The sequence below is a fragment of the Balaenoptera musculus genome, chromosome 2 (assembly GCF_009873245.2).
Source record: "Balaenoptera musculus isolate JJ_BM4_2016_0621 chromosome 2, mBalMus1.pri.v3, whole genome shotgun sequence".
Taxonomy (NCBI): domain Eukaryota; kingdom Metazoa; phylum Chordata; class Mammalia; order Artiodactyla; family Balaenopteridae; genus Balaenoptera; species Balaenoptera musculus.
Window position 1 is genome coordinate 9,139,736 of NC_045786.1, and position 19,527 is coordinate 9,159,262.

Sequence of the window (19,527 nt, forward strand, 5' to 3'; positions counted from 1 at the left end):
TCATGAGAAAAGCTTAGAATCACTCTTTGTGAACAGTGGAAACAAATCAGAATTAACCAGAGAGATATTGAGATATTGTCTTGATTTCTAAAATATATTTCTGCGAGCAAAGCACTGGGCAAAGTAATCTCTGCTCAAGGAAAAGGCTTAGTGTGGACACCTATAAAATCCCCAGCTGTAATAAACCGCAGACATCCAACCAAAAGAACAGCATCACAAGTAGAGCAACATTCATTTCCTTGGGGCTGATCAGCAATTGAGGAAAAAAAAAAAACAAAAAGAAAACAAAAAAACCCCCACAAGTCTAGGCATGAGTAAATGTCTCCCTTAAAAATATGTTTTCCATTTAAATGAAAGCATAGTTTTTAAGGAAGAGAGATATATAAAGAATAGAACTACTGATTGATATAAGGGGGACAGTAAACATAACACAAAAGCAAATAAAGAGACTAGACTAAAGCATCAAATTTGCAGGTGGTTGAGTTATACACAGCTATTTCATCTGGTAGTTAAAAAAGACAGATCCATGGTAAAAGGAGTAACTTCTACCTCTTTGGAAAAGTGAACTCATGATATGCTGATTGCCTATAATTCTGAAGATGGTTTTAGTGCACTCTAAATGTTTGAGTATTGTAAGGCACTTGTTTGTATAAAAAGTTGTTAATCATCTTGCTTGGTATGGGTTTTTTAACCAATAGTTAAAGGCCACACTTCTGAGTAATATATTTATTGATTAAAACCATATTGTAAATTGATTTGCTCTCCTCTCCTTCAACCCAAACTCTAGCTCCAAACATAATATATGGGACTGGGAGTAAATTAAGTGAAAATAGAAATGATTATTAGTAACTAAAGAAAAAAGAATACTAACTTACACCTTTTTAAAAAGCAGAATATTATGTTTATGCCTAAGATACACACTGAACTGTTATTTAAATAGCCTTTAATTTTATTATTTTACTCCTTCTTTCCTAAGATTCCACATAGAATCACATGCAGAAATCCAAACTAAAAAGAACACCATTTACTTACATTACTGAGGTCTTTTAAAAATTTAGAGAGATTTAGGTATTTACTTCACCCAAAATAAATGCCTGGAGACCTATATGCTCCACAGGAAATAAGCTGAATTCATGTTTACCTCAAATACTTGTCAAAACCCTAAACTTGAACCCATTTAACAACACAACTGGTGGTTAACATTTTCTTTTGCATGTCTCTTTGCCTTCTATAGCTATTTTCTTAGCCAGACATGCCTGTATTTTAAAAAGATCAAAGGCTTAACCAAAATAAAGAAAAACTGCATGATTTCACTCTGAGATTCAGTCAAGGCACGGTAAAGGCAGATAACTTAGAGCCAGCTTTGATCTTATCAATGTTTATCTGAACTGAAAGGAATACTGGCACACTCAGGATCTTTCCTAGTGATTAAAGAATGGTGCCATTTCAATTTAAAATTCACCTAAGGAATTGTTGCAAGAAAGTGCTGGATTTTTCAAGTATCATTTTGCTCCTTTGTTGTTTCAGTTGCACAGTATGCTATGCGTAAGGTCAATATGAGGAAAAACAAGAAGCAAGTTTATAAATGTGTTCATTTTGTCCCAAAGCCAAGGAAAAAAATGGTAATCTTGGGATTAAAATTGTACATTGTATTAATTTCCTCTGTTTTTAGTTATAGCATTATCAAGGATTTATTTTCTTCCTCTGGCTTTCAGGGGAATTGAGTTTCATTTTTTTACATTTGATGTACCATTTAAAGTGTTATTCAGAACTAGCATTAAAATTTCATGGTACTTTCCATTATTTTGTTTTGAAAAATGTTATGGTCAAAATTAAATTCAATTTTCTTTTAGAAATTAGAATATATCAAGGCAAGGACATTTCTAAAGGAAAATACTTGAAAAGGATAATTGATAGGTGAATTCACCAATAAGATTAATTCAATTCAAAGTTAATTTACAAATATGTGCACAGTACTCTGAAACAGCAGGGAATATCAACATTAAAAAGACAATATTGGGGAGGAGCTTCAAGATGGCAGAAGAGTAAGACGTGGAGATCACCTTCCTCCCCACAAATACATAAGAAATACATCTACATGTAGAACAACCCCTACAGAACACCTACCGAATGCTGGCAGAAGAACTCAGACCTCCCAAAAGGCAAGAAACTCCCCACGTACCTGGGTAGGGCAAAAGAAAAAAGAAAAAACAGAGACAAAAGAATAGGGACGGGACGTGCGCCAGTGGGAGGGAGCTGTGAAGGAGGAAAGGTCTCCACACACTAGGAAGCCCCTTCGCGGGCAGAGACTGCGGGTGGCAGAGGAGGGAAGCTTCGGAGCCACAGAGGAGAGCGCAGCAACAGGGGTGCGGAGGGCAAAGTGGAGAGATTCACGCACAGAGAATCACTGCTGACCAGCACTCACCAGGCCGAGAGGTTTGTCTTCTCACCCGCTGGGGCGGGTGGGGGCTGGGGGCTGGGAGCTGAGGCTCGGGCTTCGGAGGTCGGATCCTAGGGAGAGGACTGGGGTTGGCTGCGTGAACACAGCCTGAAGGGGCTAGTGCGCCACAGCTACCCGGGAGGGAGTCCGGGAAAAAGTCTGGAGCTGCCTAAGAGGCAAGAAACCATTGTTTCGGGGTGCGTTAGGAGAGGGAATTCAGAGCACCACCTAAACGAGCTCCAGAGACGGGTACGAGCCGTGGCTACCAGCGCGGACCACAGAGAAGGGCATGAAACGCTAAGGCTGCTGCTGCCGCCACCAAGAAGCCTGTGTGCGAGCACAGGTCACTCTCCACACCGCCCCTCCCGGGAGCCTGTGCAGCCCGCCACTGCCAGGGTCCCGAGATCCAGGGACAACTTCCCCGGGAGAACACATTGTGCGCCTCAGGCTGGTGCAACGTCACGCCGGTCTCTGCCGCCGCAGGCTCGCCCCGCATCCGTACCCCTCCCTCCCCCCGGCCTGAGTGAGCTAGAGCCCCCGAAGCAGCTGCTCCTTTAACCCCGTCCTGTCTGAGAGGAGAACAGACACCCTCAGGCTACCTACAAGCAGAGGCAGGGCCAAGTCCAAAGCTGAACCCCGGGAGCTCTGTGAACAAATAAGAGAAAGGGAAATCTCTCCCAGCAGCCTCAGGAGTAGCGGATTACATCTCCACCATCCACTTGATGTACCCTGCATCTGTGGAATACCTGAATAGACACCGAATCATCCCAAATTGAGGAGGTGGACTTTGGGAGCAATGATATATATATATTTTTCCCCTTTTTCTCTTTTTGTGAGTGTTTATGTGTATGTTTCTGTGTGTGATTTTGTCTGTATAGCTTTGCTTTTACCATTTGCCCTAGGGTACTGTCTGTAGGTTTTTTGTTTTTGTTTTTGTTTTTAGTATACATTTTAGTGCTTGTTATCATTGGTGGACTTGTTTTTTGGTTTGGTTGCTCTCTTCTTTCTTTCTTCTTTTTTTGATTACTTAAATTTTTAAAAAAATTTTTAATAATTTTTTTATTTTAATAACTTTCTTTTCTTCTCTCCCTTCTTTCCTTCCTCCCTCTCTCCCTCCCTCCCTCTCTCCGTTTCTTTCTTTCTTTCTTTCTCTCTTTCTCTTTCTTTCTTTCGTTCTTTCTTTCATTCTTTCTTTCTTTTTTTCTCCCTTTTATTCTGAGCCATGTGGATGACAGGGACATGGTGCTCTGGTCGGGCACCAGGCATGTGCCTCTGCGGTGGGAGAGCCGAGTTCAGGACATTGCTCCACAAGAGACCTCCCAGCTCCACATAATATCAAACGGTGAAAATCTCCCAGAGATCTCCATCTCAACGCCAAGACCCAGCTCCACCAAGGACCAGCAAGCTACAGTGCTGGACACCCTATGCCAAACAACTAGCAAGACAGGAACACAACCACACCCATTAGCAGAGAGGCTGCCTAAAATCATAATAAGGCCACAGACACCCCAGAACACACCACCAGACGTGGACCTGCCCACCAGAAAGACAAGATCCAGCCTCATCCACCAGAACACAGGCACTAGTCCCCTCCACCAGGAAGCCTACACAACCCACTGAACCAACCTTACCCACTGGGGGCAGACACCAAATACAACGGGAACTACGAACCTGTAGCCTGTGAAAAGGAGACCCCAAACACAGTAAGTTAAGCAAAATGAGAAAACAGAGAAAGACATAGCAGATGAAGGAGAAGGTAAAAACCCACCAGACCAAGTAAATGAAGAGGAAATAGGTAGTCTACCTGAAAAAGAATTCAGAATAATGATAGTAAAGATACCCAAAATCGTGGAAATAGAATGGAGAAAATACAAGAAACGTTTAACAGGGAAATAGAAGAACTAAAGAGCAAACAAACAATGATGAACAACACAATAAATGAAATTAAAAATTCTCTAGAAGGAATCAGTAGCAGAATAACTGAGGCAGAAGAACAGATAAGTGACCTGGAAGATAAAATATTGGAAATAACTACCACAGAGCAGAATAAAGAAAAAAGAATGAAAAGAATTGAGGACAGTCTCAGAGACCTCTGGGACAACATTAACTGCACCAACATTCGAATTATAGGGGTCTCAGAAGAAGAAGAGAAAAAGAAAGGGACTGAGAAAATATTTGAAGAGATTATAGTTGAAAAGTTCCCTAATATGGGAAAGGAAATAGTTAATCAAGTCCAGGAAGCAGAGAGAGTCCCATACAGGAAAAATCCAAAGAGAAACAGGCCAAGACACATATTAATCAAACTATCAAAAATTAAATACAAAGAAAAAATATTAAAAGCAGCAAGAGAAAAACAACAAATAACATACAAGGGAATCCCCATAAGGTTAAAAGCTGATCTTTCAGGAGAAACTCTGCAAGCCAGAAGGGAGTGGCAGGACATATTTAAAGTGATGAAAGGGGAAAACGTACAACCAAGATTACTCTACCCAGCAAGGATCTCATTCAGATGCAATGGAGAAATTAAAACCTTTACAGACGAGCAAAAGCTAAGAGAATTCAGCACCACCAAACCAGCTTTACAACGAATGCTAAAGGAACTTCTTTAGGCAGGAAACACAAGAGAAGGAAAGACCTACAATAACAAACCCAAAACAATTAAGAAAATGGTAATAGGAACATACATATCGATAATTACCTTAAATGTAAATAGACTAAATGCTCCAACCAAAAGACATAGACTGGCTGAATGGAGAGAAAAACAAGACCCATATATATGCTGTCTACAGGAGTCCTACTTCAGACCTAGGGACACATACAGACTGAAAGTGAGGGGATCAAAAAGATATTCCATGCAAATGGAAATGAAAAGAAAGCTGGAGTAGCAATTCTCCTATCAGACAAAATCGACTTTAAAATAAAGACCATTACAAGAGGCAAAGAAGGACACTACGTAATGATCAAGGGATCAATCCAAGAAGAAGATATAACAATTGTAAATATCTATGCATGCAAGATGGAAGCACCTCAATACATAAGGCAAATACTAACAGCCATAAAAGGGGAAATCGACAGTAACACAATCATAGTAGGGGACTTTAACACCCCACTTTCACCAATGGACAGATCATCCACAATGAAAATAAATAAGGAAACACAAGCTTGAAATGATACATTAAACAAGATGGACTTAATTGATATCTATAGGACATTACATCCAAAAACAACAGAACACACTTTCTTCTCAAGTGCTCATGGAACATTCTCCAGGATAGATCATATCTTAGGTTACAAATCAAGCCTTGGTAAATTTAAGAAAATTGAAATCGTATCAAGTATCTTTTCTGATCACAGTGCTATCAGACTAGATATCAATTACAAGAAAAAATCTGTAAAAAATACAAACACAAGGAGGCTAAACAATACACTACTTAATAACCAAGAGATTACTGAAGAAATCAAAGAGGAAATCAAAAAATACCTAGAAACAAGTGACAATGAAAACATGATGACCCAAAACCTATGGGATGCCGCAAAAGCAGTTCTAAGAGGGAAGTTGATAGCAATACAATCCTACCTCAAGAAACAAGAAATATCTCAGATTAACAACCTAACCTTACACCTAAAGCAATTAGCGAGAGAAGAACAAAAAAAACCCCAAAGTTAGCAGAAAGAAAGAAATCATAAAGATCAGAAATAAATGAAAAAGAAATGAAGGAAACAAGAGCAAAGATCAATAAAACTAAAAGCTGGTTCTTTGAGAAGATAAACAAAATTGATAAACCATTAGCCAGACTCATCAAGAAAAAAAGAAGACTCAAATCAATAGAATTAGAAAGGAAAAAGAAGTAACAACTGACGCTGCACAAATACAAAAGATCATGAGAGATTACTACAGGCAACTATATACCCATAAAATGGACAACCTGGAAGAAATGGACAAATTCTTAGAAAAGCACAACCTTCCATCCTATACACTAATGATGAAAAATCTGAAAGTGAAATTAAGGAAACACTCTCATTTACCATTGCAACAAAAAGAATAAAATACCTAGGAATAAACCTACCTAGGGAGACAAAAGACCTGTATGCAGAAAACTATAAGACACTGGTGAAACAAATTAAAGATGATACAAACAGATGGAGAGACATACCATGTTCTTGGATTGGAAGAATCAACATTGTGAAAATGACTCTACTACCCAAAGCAATCTACAGATTCAATGCAATCCCTATCAAACTACCAATGGCATTTTTCACAGAACTAGAACAAAAAAATTTCACAATTTGTATGGAAACACAAAAGACCCCGAATAGCCAAAGCAATCTTGAGAAAGAAAAACGTAGCTGGAAGAATGAGGCTCCTGGACTTCAGACTATACTACAAAGCTACAGTAATCAAGACAGTATGGTACTGGCACAAAAACAGAAATATAGATCAATGGAACAGGATAGAAAGCCCAGAGATAAACCCACGTACATATGGTCACCTTATCTTTGATAAAGGAGGCAAGAATATACAATGGAGAAAAGACAGCCTCTTCAATAAGTGGTGCTGGGAAAACTGGAGAGCTACATGTAAAAGAATGAAATTAGAACACTCCCTAACACCATACACAAAAATAAACTCAAAATGGATTAAAGACCTAAATGTTAAGGCCAGACACTATCAAACTCTTAGAGGAAAACATAGGCAGGGCACTCTATGACAAAAATCACAGCAAGATCCTTTTGGACCCACCTCCTAGAGAAATGGAAATAAAAACAAAAATAAACAAATGGGACCTAATGAAAGTTAAAAGCTTTTGCACAGCAAAGGAAACCATAAACAAGACGAAAAGACAACCCTCAGAATGGGAGAAAATATTTGCAAATGAAGCAACTGACAAAGGATTAATCTCCAAAATTGACAAGCAGTTCATGCAGCTCAATATCAAAAAAACAAACAACCCCATCCAAAAATGGGCAGAAGACCTAAACAGACATTTCTCCAAAGAAGATATACAGATTGTCAACAAACACATGAAAGGATGCTGAACATCACTAATCATTCGAGAAATGCAAATCAAAACTACAATGAGGTATCACCTCACACCAGTCAGAATGGCCATCATCAAAAAATCTACAAACAGTAAATGCTGGAGAGGGTGTGGAGAAAAGGGAACCCTCTTGCAGTGTTGGTGGGAATGTAAATTGATACAGCCACTATGGAGAACAGTATGGAGGTGCCTTAAAAAACTAAAAATAGAACTACCATACGACCCAGCAATCCCACTACTGGTTATACACCATGAGAAAACCATAATTCAAAAACAGTCATGGGGCTTCCCTGGTGGCGCAGTGGTTAAGAATCTGCCTGCCAATGCAGGGGACATGGGTTTGAGCCCTGGTCTGGGAAGATCCCACATGCCACAGAGCAACTAAGCCCGTGAGCCACAACTACTGAGCCTGCGCGTCTGGAGCCTGTGCTCTGCAACAGGAAAGGCTGTGACAGTGAGAGGCCCACACACCGCGATGAAGAGTGGCCCCTGCTCACCGCAAGTGGAGAAAGCCCTCGCACAGAAACGAAGACCCAACACAGCCAAAAAGAAATAAATAACTTAGCATTAAAAAAAAAATAGTCATGTACCACAATGTTCATTGCAACTCTATTTACAATAGCCAGTACATGCAAGCAACCTAAGTGTCTATCGACAGATGAATGGATAAAGATTTGGCACATATATACAATGGAATATTACTAAGCCTCAAAAAGAAATGAAATTGAGTTATTTGTAGTGAGGTGGATGGACCTAGAGTCTGTCCTACGAGTGAAATAAGTCAGAAAGAGAAAAACAAATACCGTATGCTAACACATATATATGGAATCTAAAAAAAAAAAAAAAAGGTCATGAAGAACCTAGAGGCAGGATGGGAATAAAGACGCAGAACTACTAGAGAATGGACTGAGGACATGGGGAGGGGAAGGGTAAGCTGGGACAAAGTGAGAGAGTGGCACGGACATATATACAGTACGAAACGGAAAACCGATAGCTAGTGGGAAGCAGCCGCATAGCACAGGGAGATCTGCTCAGTGCTTTGTGACCACCTAGAGGGGTGGGATAGGGAGTGTGGGAGGGAAGGAGATGCAAGAGGGATGAGATATGGGGATACATGTATATGTACAGCTGATTCACTTTGTTGTAAAGAAGAAACTAACACACCATTGTAAAGCAATTATACTCCAATAAAGATGTTAAAATATATATATATTGTTTTATAATAGGAGAGAGAGAAGTCATTAACTAACCACCCCCCCCAAAAAAAAAGAAAAAGAAAAAGCAGAGCAAGGTGAACACGAGATCACTCCACACAAGGTGAGTGCTAGATTACTACATATACAGCAAAGGCTGTGAGATAACGGGAGATGCTAATTAATTTCAAAAGTGTTTGAAGACATGTTTATGGAAGGCATAGCACTGAATTTTCTGAGCTAAGTTTCAGGTAGGGATAGGAATTCCATGTCGTCAGATGGTTTAAATAAATGCAAGTTAAAAAGTATGGCTATGCTCATGAAACAATGAATTCCATGTGACTGTGACACTGAGAACTGGTGTGAACATGGAAGAGAAGACTGGGGGTGAAGGAGAAGCATGTGCATGTGGACTGGTAATTGGTATCTACAACGTGCCAAGCATCATAATTTTCTTTTTAGGCCATGAAGAGATTCTAGAGATTTCTGAGTAGACAAGAGACATAATCAGGTATTTATGCTTCAGAAAAGTTAATTACAGAAAAATGTAGGAAATATTGGAAGAGAAGAAATAAAGATTGTATGGTGAACTTAGAAATAATAAATTTTTTTATTGAAGTATGGTTGATTTACAATATTGCTTTAGTTTCAGGTGTACAGCATAATGATTCAGTTTTGTTTTTCATTTTTTGCAGATTATATTCCATTATAGGTTAGTACAAGATATTGGGTGTAATTCCCTGTACTATACAGTAAATCCTTATTGCTTGTCTATTTTATGCATAGTAGTTTGTATCTGTTAATCCCATACTTCTAATTTGTCCCTCCCCCCTCATTCCTTTCCCCTTTGGCAATCATAAGTTTGTTTTCTATGTCTGTGAGTCTGTTTGTTTTGTATATAGGTTCATTTGTATTATATTTTAGATTCCATATATAAGTGATGTCAAACAGTATTTGTTTTTCTCTGTAAGACTTATTTCACTCAGCATAATATTCTCTAGGTCCATCCATGTTGCTGAAAATGGCAATATTTCATTTTTTTTTATGGATGAGTAATGTTCCATTGTGTGTATATACACATACAATCTTCTTAAGACCATTGTCTGTTGGAGTGCACTTGGGTTGCTTCCATGTCTTCATTATTGTAAACAATGCTGCTATGAACACTGGGGTCCATGTATCTTTCGAAACTAGAGTTTTCATAGTTTCTGGATATATACCAAGGAGTGATATTGCTGGATCACATGGTAGCTCTATTTTCAGTTTTTCAAGGAACCACCATACTGTTTTCCATAGTGGCTGCACCAATTTACATTCCCACCAGCAGTGTAGGAGGGTTCTCTTTTCTCCACATGCTGCCCTGCATTTATTATTTGTAGACTTTTTGATGATAGCCATTCTGACTGGTGTGAGGTGATGCCTCATTTGCTATGAACCACTTAGTACAGGTACTTTTTATTTATTTACTTACAGCATATGCATGAGTTTTTCTTCAATATGTTTAGTTATAATATCTGTCAAGCAGTTTTTGAATGAGCGTGTAGCAGTCTGCATTCCCACAACCAGTATATGAGAGTTTGGTTGCTCCATATTCTTGACAACACATAGTTTTGTCCATCTTTTTAATTTTAACCATTCTAATGGATAGTCATGTCTCACTGTGGTTTTAATTTTAATTTTCCTTTATGTCACATTAATTTTCTTATAGTTTACATGTTATTATCCATCATTTAACTTTCAATCTATATATGTTCTTAAGTGAGTCTCTTATAAAAAGTATAAGAGACTTATACTCGACTCACACTCGCAGGAGTTCCTCACCTCGCAGCTGCACAACCTGGAGGAGTGGCTGCACCTGGGCCTGGGCTAGTGCGAGCAGAGCAAGAAACTCCTCACCAAGCGGGCCAGTGAGATCAAGTTATTCAAGGAAGAGTGTAAACGCAGGAAAAAGTTGATTTCCACCCAGCAGCTGATGATTGAGGCCAAAGCCAGCTATTACCAGTGCCGTTTTTGTGACAAGGTCTTTATGAACCAAGGTCTTCTTCAAAGTCATATTCAGTGCTGCCACCCTGCAGATTCTCATCTTGCAGAGTATAAGACAAGAGTACAGACTGACAAGCTCCAGAATGAGACCGACATGTTGAAGGAGCTCACCAAGTCTCAGCTAGAGGCTGCACAGCATGGCCATGCAGTCAGATTCTCTAAGGAATATGAAATGCAGAAAACAAAAGAGGAAGAATTTCTGAAGTTATTCGATAGATAGAAAGAAGAAAAGGAGAAACTAGTTGATGAAATGGAAAAAGTCAAGGAAATGTTTATGAAGGAGTTTAAAGAAGTAACTTCTAAGAATTCAGCATTAGAATATCAATTGTCAGAAGTCCAGAAATCCAATATGCAAATCAAGTCAGGCACAGGCACATTAAAAGATGCACATGAGTTTAAAGAAAAATGTCCTCAGCATCCCCAGGATTTCCAAAATGTGATGCAACTTCTTGATAGTCAGGAAAGCAAGTGGACAGCTTGAGTTCAGGCTCTTCATCAAGAACACAAGAAAGAGAAGAGCCGGCTCCTGTCACATACAGAGAAACTTCGAAGCCTAATGATAGATGATCTAAATGCAAGTCATGTATTCTACAAGAAAAGGATAGAAGAGCTAGGGCAGAGGCTCCAGGAGCAGAAAGAGCTGATCATCACTCAGAGACAACAGGTTAAAGAGTTTACCAGGAAACCATTAAACAGTGTCAGTGAGGCCAGAGGGAATCCTTTCACCTGGCAAACTTTTGAATCTAAGCCAACTACCCCAACTGGACCTATGAATACCCCAGCACCACAGACTTTGGATGCTAAGTCAAGTCTAACAATGGCACATGAACAGGCATTCTCATTGCACATACTGGAACCAACAGAAGAACTTTCAGAGGAAGAAAAAGGAAAGGCAAATGAACAGAAATTAAATAACGACAAGATACATTTAAGGAAAACTTTGAAGAATAACCCTTCCCTCGCTAAGGAAATAAGAACAGTCCTGGAGGAGAGTTTGGTGGAGTAACTGGAAATCTTGGGGATTAATGCAAATATACGTGGTATTCCAAGTGACCACTTGAATAGAGTGCTAAGAACCATAGTATCAGCAAGACATGAGCGGGAATGACAAGTACCTAACATTCAGCAACTTCGTGAATTCCCTGAACGTCAGGTCACCTGTAAAATTGAGGAGAGCATACTACTGTCCACAGACAGGGACAGTGCTTCTCAAGTGGACACCCTTTAAACTGGAGAAATACCCAAAGCAATACATCTTCCTCCCAAAAGCAGACAGTTGGTTAGACAAAGACCTGTTTTTACTGATAGGACATCTGTTCCAAAAGTTAAGAAAAATATCACAGAAGATCACTTTCCCAGAAAGTCTTCAACTATTGTGACCCCCTCCCTTCAGTTCAGAGAAAGAGATGGATGATGAGGACCTCACCCAGGCCTGTGCCTCACCAGACTTACTTCCTGTGCTGTCATCTAAAAGCAACAAGAGTAGCTTTGGAAGGAGCACCGTCAAAAGTGACACTGACTGGACTGAGGGAAGTGAACTTGAGGACTCTGATATTTCTCCCAAGTCCACAGGAACCTCCATTAAAACATTAACTGGAAAAGTTGAAAAGACAGTTTCAAATCACAGAAATGTGAATAAGCCAGTTGGTGGGTTTAATGTTGCTGAGGCGTTCATCAAAAAAGAACAAAAAGAAGATCTAAAGTGTGCAGATGTGGACGATGATGACTGGGACATATCATCCTTAGAGGAAGAGAAATCTTTGGGGAGAAGAAATGGAAGAGAACAGAAGGAACCTCCACCTGTGAAGAATGAGTCAAATTCTACTTAACTGCCAAGTGCCTGGGGTGCAACTAACCTGAAAGGGCCAAAGGGAGAAGGACCTCAGGATGAATCCAGCACATTGAAAAGCAGCTTAGTAACCAAGACTGACTGGAGTGACTCTTCAGATGTGTAACTGTCACCCCACACATCAGGAGGCCCTTCCAGACGCCAGCAGTATTGCAGTAGCGCAGTATTTCAGTACTGCCGACACGACTCTAATGCTCCTGCTTGGCAGTATCTCCTACAATAACAAGGAAGCTGACTCTCAAAGAACAAGAGTCCCTTTAGTGGCACCTAATGCAGTTATTAAAAAACAAATTGTCAACAGTATTTTGAAGCATATAAAGGTGTTTAAGACTGCTGCTGCTTAAAAATAATGTGTCACTGAAGTCATAAAAAGCTCTTCTTCAGAATGGTACTCTAGTGCTTAAGTGTATTTTTTTCAACTAATTTTTAAATGAATTTTTTTTTAAACTTATATCAGGTTTTGGTTTGAATTAAAACCTTTTTTTTATATCTTTCTTATGTATGTTGTCAAGTTGGAAGTGTTTTATTATAAAGTTTTGTTAGTATCCTTAAAATTGAATTAGTGGAATCAGTGAAATCTTGAGTAGATTGCTTATTTTTCATATAGAAGTAAGTTTAGAGTTATAAAAATATAGCTAGGCCCATGTTAGATAACTACATTTTCCAGAAGTACTTTTACCATATGCAGCTTTGAGCCATTGTAAGCATGTTGTTTTATTTTAGAACTTTAAATACTTTAAAACCTTTCTATATCATCATCTTTACCTTGGATATGTTATGAATAAAATGTAGCCAGTTTAAACGTCAGTTAATTTATCATACTATGAACAGAATAGATCGAGTCAATACTGAATTCATATATGTCTGTAGTTTTTTTCACTTTTTTAAAACGCCCAACCCATATTCTAAAATACCACAAAACTAAGTTAGTTTTATTCTTAACAATGACATTGTTAACAGTCAAAAAGTACATATAAACCGTTTTCTGCATTTTTTATACTTTGTGGTACTATATGTACTCTGTTTCCAAAAAAAAGTAACATTTTAACTAAATGGTTTGTTGGATTTTGGATCTTTCTTCATTTTGTCAACCTTTCAAGTAAAGCCCTCCATTACAAAAAGAAAAAGTATAAAAATTAGGTCTTTTTCAATCTAATGAAAATCACTCTAGTTGGAGACTTTGGTCCATTTATATTTAAAATAATTACTGATTTGGCTGAAATTAAGTCTGCTATCTTGTTATCTGGCTATCCCATCTGTTCTTTGTTTATCTTTTTCTATCTTCTTTTAATCAACTTTTTATTATTCCCTTTTATCTTCTTTATTGGCTTTTTAACTATATATTTTTGTAGTATATTTCTGGTGGTTAGCAATTTGCAGCTTCATGAATAATGTAAGACTTTTAATATTATAATTTTATATACCCCTCAATCCCTTCTTATTAATATTGCCATATATTTTACTTCTACATATATTATAAATCCTTCAACATATTGATATCACTAATTGCTTTAAAACATTAGTAACCTTTTTTGTTTTTTAACATGCATTTTTATCCTTTGTGGAGAACTAGCAGGTAGGCAGGGAGAACTAACTCTGCTCTGCATATAGGGATTCTGTGAATTCCAAGCCTATCGAGTGATCTTTCTTGACAGAAACAAATTTCCTCCACCCATGAAAGGCCTGTTTCTCTGCCAGCACAGGCTCAGACTTGGCAACACTCCCAGCTGCCCTAGACTGCTGACCCTCTTGGAAGGGCTTGTTTTTCTCTAGAATTTATTTCCTTTAGGTTTCTTTGCATCCAAAGCTCTTCAGTGTGTTGAAAACATATGATGTTTTTAGTCTATCTTTTTATTTTTTACAGTAGGAACAACGTAATAGGATGTGAAAACATAAATGTTTTATATAAACTATTTATATCATGACTTTTATGCAAAATATTCAAGTAATATTGAATTCTGTCAAAATATTACTATTAGTTATGAAGGATACATGGTAACTTCATAAAAAAGTCCAAGTTTAGTGATATATTCAAGATACACAATGTATAGTCATTTATCAGAATGTTTACGTTATTACCATAAGGAATAAATGTTGTATGTCCACAAATGTCTCAAAATTCTTCTTAGGATAGAATATGGTAACATATGTAAAATGCTTTGCAAATTATACAAGCTCTGTGCATGCAAATTATTATAGTGAACTACAATAAAATGCTAATTACTTTTGGAAATGAGGATAGATATGACAGAGGAGGTCTTTATGGGACTGAAGATTTTATATATAAACACACACATACACAGTTGACCCTTGAACAATGAGGGGTTTAGAGGTGCCAACCCTCTGCAAAGCTGAAAATCCATGTATAACTTTACAATCAGCCCTCATATTCAAGGTTCTACATTCACGGATTCAACCAACCAGGGTCATGTAGTACTATAACATGTATTTATTTTAGAAAATCCACATATAAATGGACCTGTACAGTTCAAACCCATATTGTTCTATATATAGAGGGAGACAGAGAGAGAGAAAGAGAAACAGAGACAGAGAGAGAGAGACTGAGGCAGAGGAAAGAATAGTTACTATGTCCCAGGCATTGATTTATGCTTGTTACTCAAACTAATTCACCCTTACCACAATCTGATCTCAGAGATAGGCACCATTATTTTCCCCATTTTACAAATAAGAAAAATGAACACAGGTAACTTATGCAACTTGCCTAATATCATATAACTAGAAACTGAGAAAAAGGATTTAATCTAACTGTAGAGCTGTCTCTATTAATCATTCTGCTATACCTTCTAAAGTTCTTTCGGGCTCTGAGAGCCTATGATTTTATAATGAAAAACAAAATAAGTTAACCTAAGATATTAAAAAAAAACTTTATTGAGTGTAAAAGGTGAGAAATGAAGGGAGAGAAAGAAACAATAGAAGGGATTCCCTATAACTTCTAATACTAAAGGCACATAAACACACACAAAACACACACACAAGCACGCACACACACATACACACACACACATCCCAAGTCATGATCAAAATGAAATTTTCCTTTCATCTGAATCCTTCCAATTACAGCTTGAATATCCCTGAAGGCCACACCTGAGAACAACACTTTAAAAAAAAAAGGACAGTACCTACACAAATATGTACTTTGTACATATACAAGGTATATAGTTCTTTTTATTAAAATAGAGACATAAAACTAAAAAGAAAAACAGGGCTTCCCTGGTGGTGCAGTGGTTGGGAGTCCGCCTGCCAATGCGGGGGACACGGGTTCGTGCCCCCGTCCGGGAAGATCCCACATGCCGCGGAGCAACTAGGCCCATGAGTCACAACTGCTGAGCCTGCGCGTCTGGAGCCTGTGCTCCGCAACGGGAGAGGCCGCGACAGTGAGAGGCCCGCGCACCGCGATGAAGAGTGGCCCCCGCTCGCCGCAACTGGAGAAAGCCCTCGCACAGAAACGAGGACCCAATGCAGCCAAAATAAATAAATAAATAAATAAATTTATTTAAAAAAAAAGAAAAACACAGCAGGGTCCTCAGGAGGATCTTGAGCTGATATTTAGGATTCAAATTATACACAGAGCTATAAGACATTTGAAATGAGTAAAGAAACCAGAGAAATGAAGCATTAAACCTTTTAAAAGACACAGTTTAAGAAATCAGGGTCATGGGCTTCCCTGGTGGCGCAGTGGTTAGGAATCCGCCTGCCAATGCAGGGAACACGGCTTCGAGCCCTGGTCTGGGAAGATCCCACATGCCGCGGAGCAACTAAGCCCGTGAGCCACAACTACTGAGCCTGCGCGTCTGGAGCCTGTGCTCAGCAACGGGAGAGGCCGCGACAGTGAGAGGCCCGCGCACCGCGATGAAGAGTGGCCCCCGCTTGCCACAACTAGAGAAAGCCCTCGCACAGAAACGAAGACCCAACACAGCCAAAAATAAATAAATAAATAAATTTATTTAAAAAAAAAAAAAATCAGGGTCAGTTTGTCTAGGGTACCATATTAAGTATAGAATCTGTTATTGCCATCAAGACAATTACACTGAGAACACTCTAGTTATTCTTCATCTTTCATGAAGGAAATGACATGAATTGTTTAGGTCAAATTTCAGGAAGATTTGTTTAACAGTAGAGTAAGTTACCAAAAAAATCTGTGAATTTATACGCAGTTGTCCTGCCTGATCCATAAATACAAAACATGGGTGAGCAGATAGGAGTTCAGTTTTGCAATGAGTTATCAGAGACCACAGATACAATAAATAAAGATGGATAGATGCGGAGAAAGGACAAACGCATGCTCAGTTATTATTACCTTTGAAATGGAAGGCTAGAAACATCTTAATTCACAAGACTTTATGATTAAATTATTAAAAATGATCATTTTTTTCCCCCTCGGGTTAGTGGCTCAGTGTTTGCCCTAAAAATTTTAAAACTCCCCATTATAGTGTAAAAGTTTTACTGATATGTGAAGTTACTACATTCACTCAGGCCTAACCAGGACCACAAAGGTAAAAGAAAGAACCAGCTGTAGCTCTGCATAATAAATGAAGAGGAATATCAAGTTAACACGAGAGGTTTGGAGCGGGAACATGGCAGACCTAGATACGGAGACGAAAATGGGAGAAAGGTCTAGATAAGAAATTCCAAGAATACACTGTTAGAATCGGGCTGGAGAAATTCCTTCCGATGGGAATAAATGAGGAAATTCAGGACAGTGGTGTCAAAATATGTATGTACCTATGAATGTGTGTAAGAATATTTTGCTACCCTCGTTTGATATAATTCTCTCATCTCCTCCACGTAACAGCCTTGAATGAAAGGTGCTTGGGGTGTGATGGGAGCAGAAATGAACTCCCTGCCAGAGAGAACTGAGGTGGAAAAAATTCAAGTTGCTCTGGGGCAGAGAGAGGAAGAGCATTCTTTCTCTTACTCCCCAGTGCCTTACAAGTATATTGTTACTCTGAAAGCAAATGCATTAGGCACATAACATTTTTGGTACGGGTTGGGTTTTGTAAGGAGCATTCCTGCTATCCACAGGAATTAAAACTCAGTATACTTGTCCCCTGCCCTGTAGTGGACAGTTAGGTGTGTAGGAGATACACATTTTTGCTTGAATAAAGGAAAAGCACAGGGATAAGAATACGAAGTTTATGGTTTTAATTGTCAGTTCTTGCTGTTAATACACACTAACTTTTTATAAACATATAATTTGTTAGGGCCACAGTTTCCTTGACTGTAGAATAAAATATTTTAAACTTAGAATTTATAAGATGACTTTATATGCATGTCAATTTGACCTTCAAAATAACCTTTGGAGTTGTGTGAATCCCCCCAGAACAGGTTATCATCAGCCCATTGTACAGATGTGGAATAATATCTGGGAAGCTAAGAGATTTGCGCATATTCCATAGCTAATATGAAATAGGGCTGGGAAGGCTAGGACTCTTCACTCCTGGTTTTCTGATTATAAGTCCACTTTTGTTTATGCATTGCCCAATTTCTCTGCACTCTTTAAAATTTACCTAGTGCTATCACACAGAGAATTGCTGCTAGCAGGTTCAGTTAATTAAACAGGTTTTGTAATTCCATTGAGAAGTTCTAACAGTAATTGAAGATTTTATATTTCCATTCAAGTCTCCATTTATTCTATAAAAATAATTATATTGAAAACATACCGGGTTTTCATGAGCCATTCTTAATATACTTTTTGTTCCTTATCATTGCCACTTACCTACCACGACTTGACTGCCTTAAAAATCTACATGCTACCTTATGTGCGTATTCCTTTGCACATACTATGCTTTTCATCACAAAAGGTCTTCTCCTGATTCAGGTGAATTCTTACTCATTATCCAAAACTGACCTGAATATCAATCCCCACAGAAGCCCTTTCTAATCTTAGTGATTCCTGGAAAAGTCAACCATTCCCTCATCTGAGCTATTTTATCTGAAGCAAAATTCTATTCTTGACCTTAATATATGGTACCTTATTTGCCTACAGGTCTGGTTTTGTGAGCAGGGACCATACTGTATCCTCAAAACTTGGAGTAGTACATTAGTGAAGGGCTCCTACTGGAGTCTCAATAAATGTTTATTAAATTGAATTGAATTGAAATACTGCAGATTTTAGCATAGAACTTAAAATTCTCATATTCCAGTAATATTCAAATAAGAACCTTTGCTGAGTCAGCAACATATACTATCATGACACATACTGCCAAATGATGTTATGATTTAAACTTGAATTACAAATTAAACTCAAATTTTAAAAGTACTTGTTTCATCAAAATTCAGTGATTCCACAATAGCCCCAATATGTAGGACATTTTAGATGAATGGTACAGAGAAGCTTCAGAACACTTTAACCTATTCAACTTGTCACAGATCCAGTAAGTGTTTCTCAACCCTTCTCAAAACAAAAGGTTGCGTGGTCTTAGTGCTGAAGATGATAAATGTATGCAGAAAACACAGGGCAAAGTAGGACAGTGCTCTAGCTCTGTCTTTCCACTGACCCATCTCTCAGCAATTTTCACCACCAGACAGAAGGAAGCACCTCTGCCTGCTTCCTTTCGCTGTATAAACAGTGCATGGAAGGAGTCCCTTACCTTCTCTGCTGTGTCACTTTTTTTTCAGCTCAATTTGTCTAATTAGAATCATTGAGAAGAAATGTAAAGTTTTCATAAAATAGAGGCATAAGTCTCATAGGTGTGAGCAAAACAGAACAAAATCTATGTATATTCAAATTTTTTATTAATAGGAAGATCTTATTGTAATAAAAATGATGCTTGTCAAGTCTTGATCTTAAAGAAATTTTTCATCTTGGGTCTAGGACAAGAGATTATGTGATGGTTCTGAGATTATCCTCGTGGCTCTGTCCAGGCCTCCCCAACACGGAGAGCACCGCCAGGGTGGGAGCCCCAGCCTCAGCCCATTCACGGAAACAGCTTTTCACTCAAT

The 19,527-nt window shown here is 38.4% G+C and overlaps 1 pseudogene; it reads left to right on the forward strand.

Annotated features, from left to right (window-relative positions):
• The window catches only part of LOC118891340, a 138,963-nt pseudogene extending 126,293 nt beyond the window's left edge, over positions 1-12,670 (forward strand).
• The last annotated feature ends 6,857 nt before the right edge of the window (positions 12,671-19,527 follow it).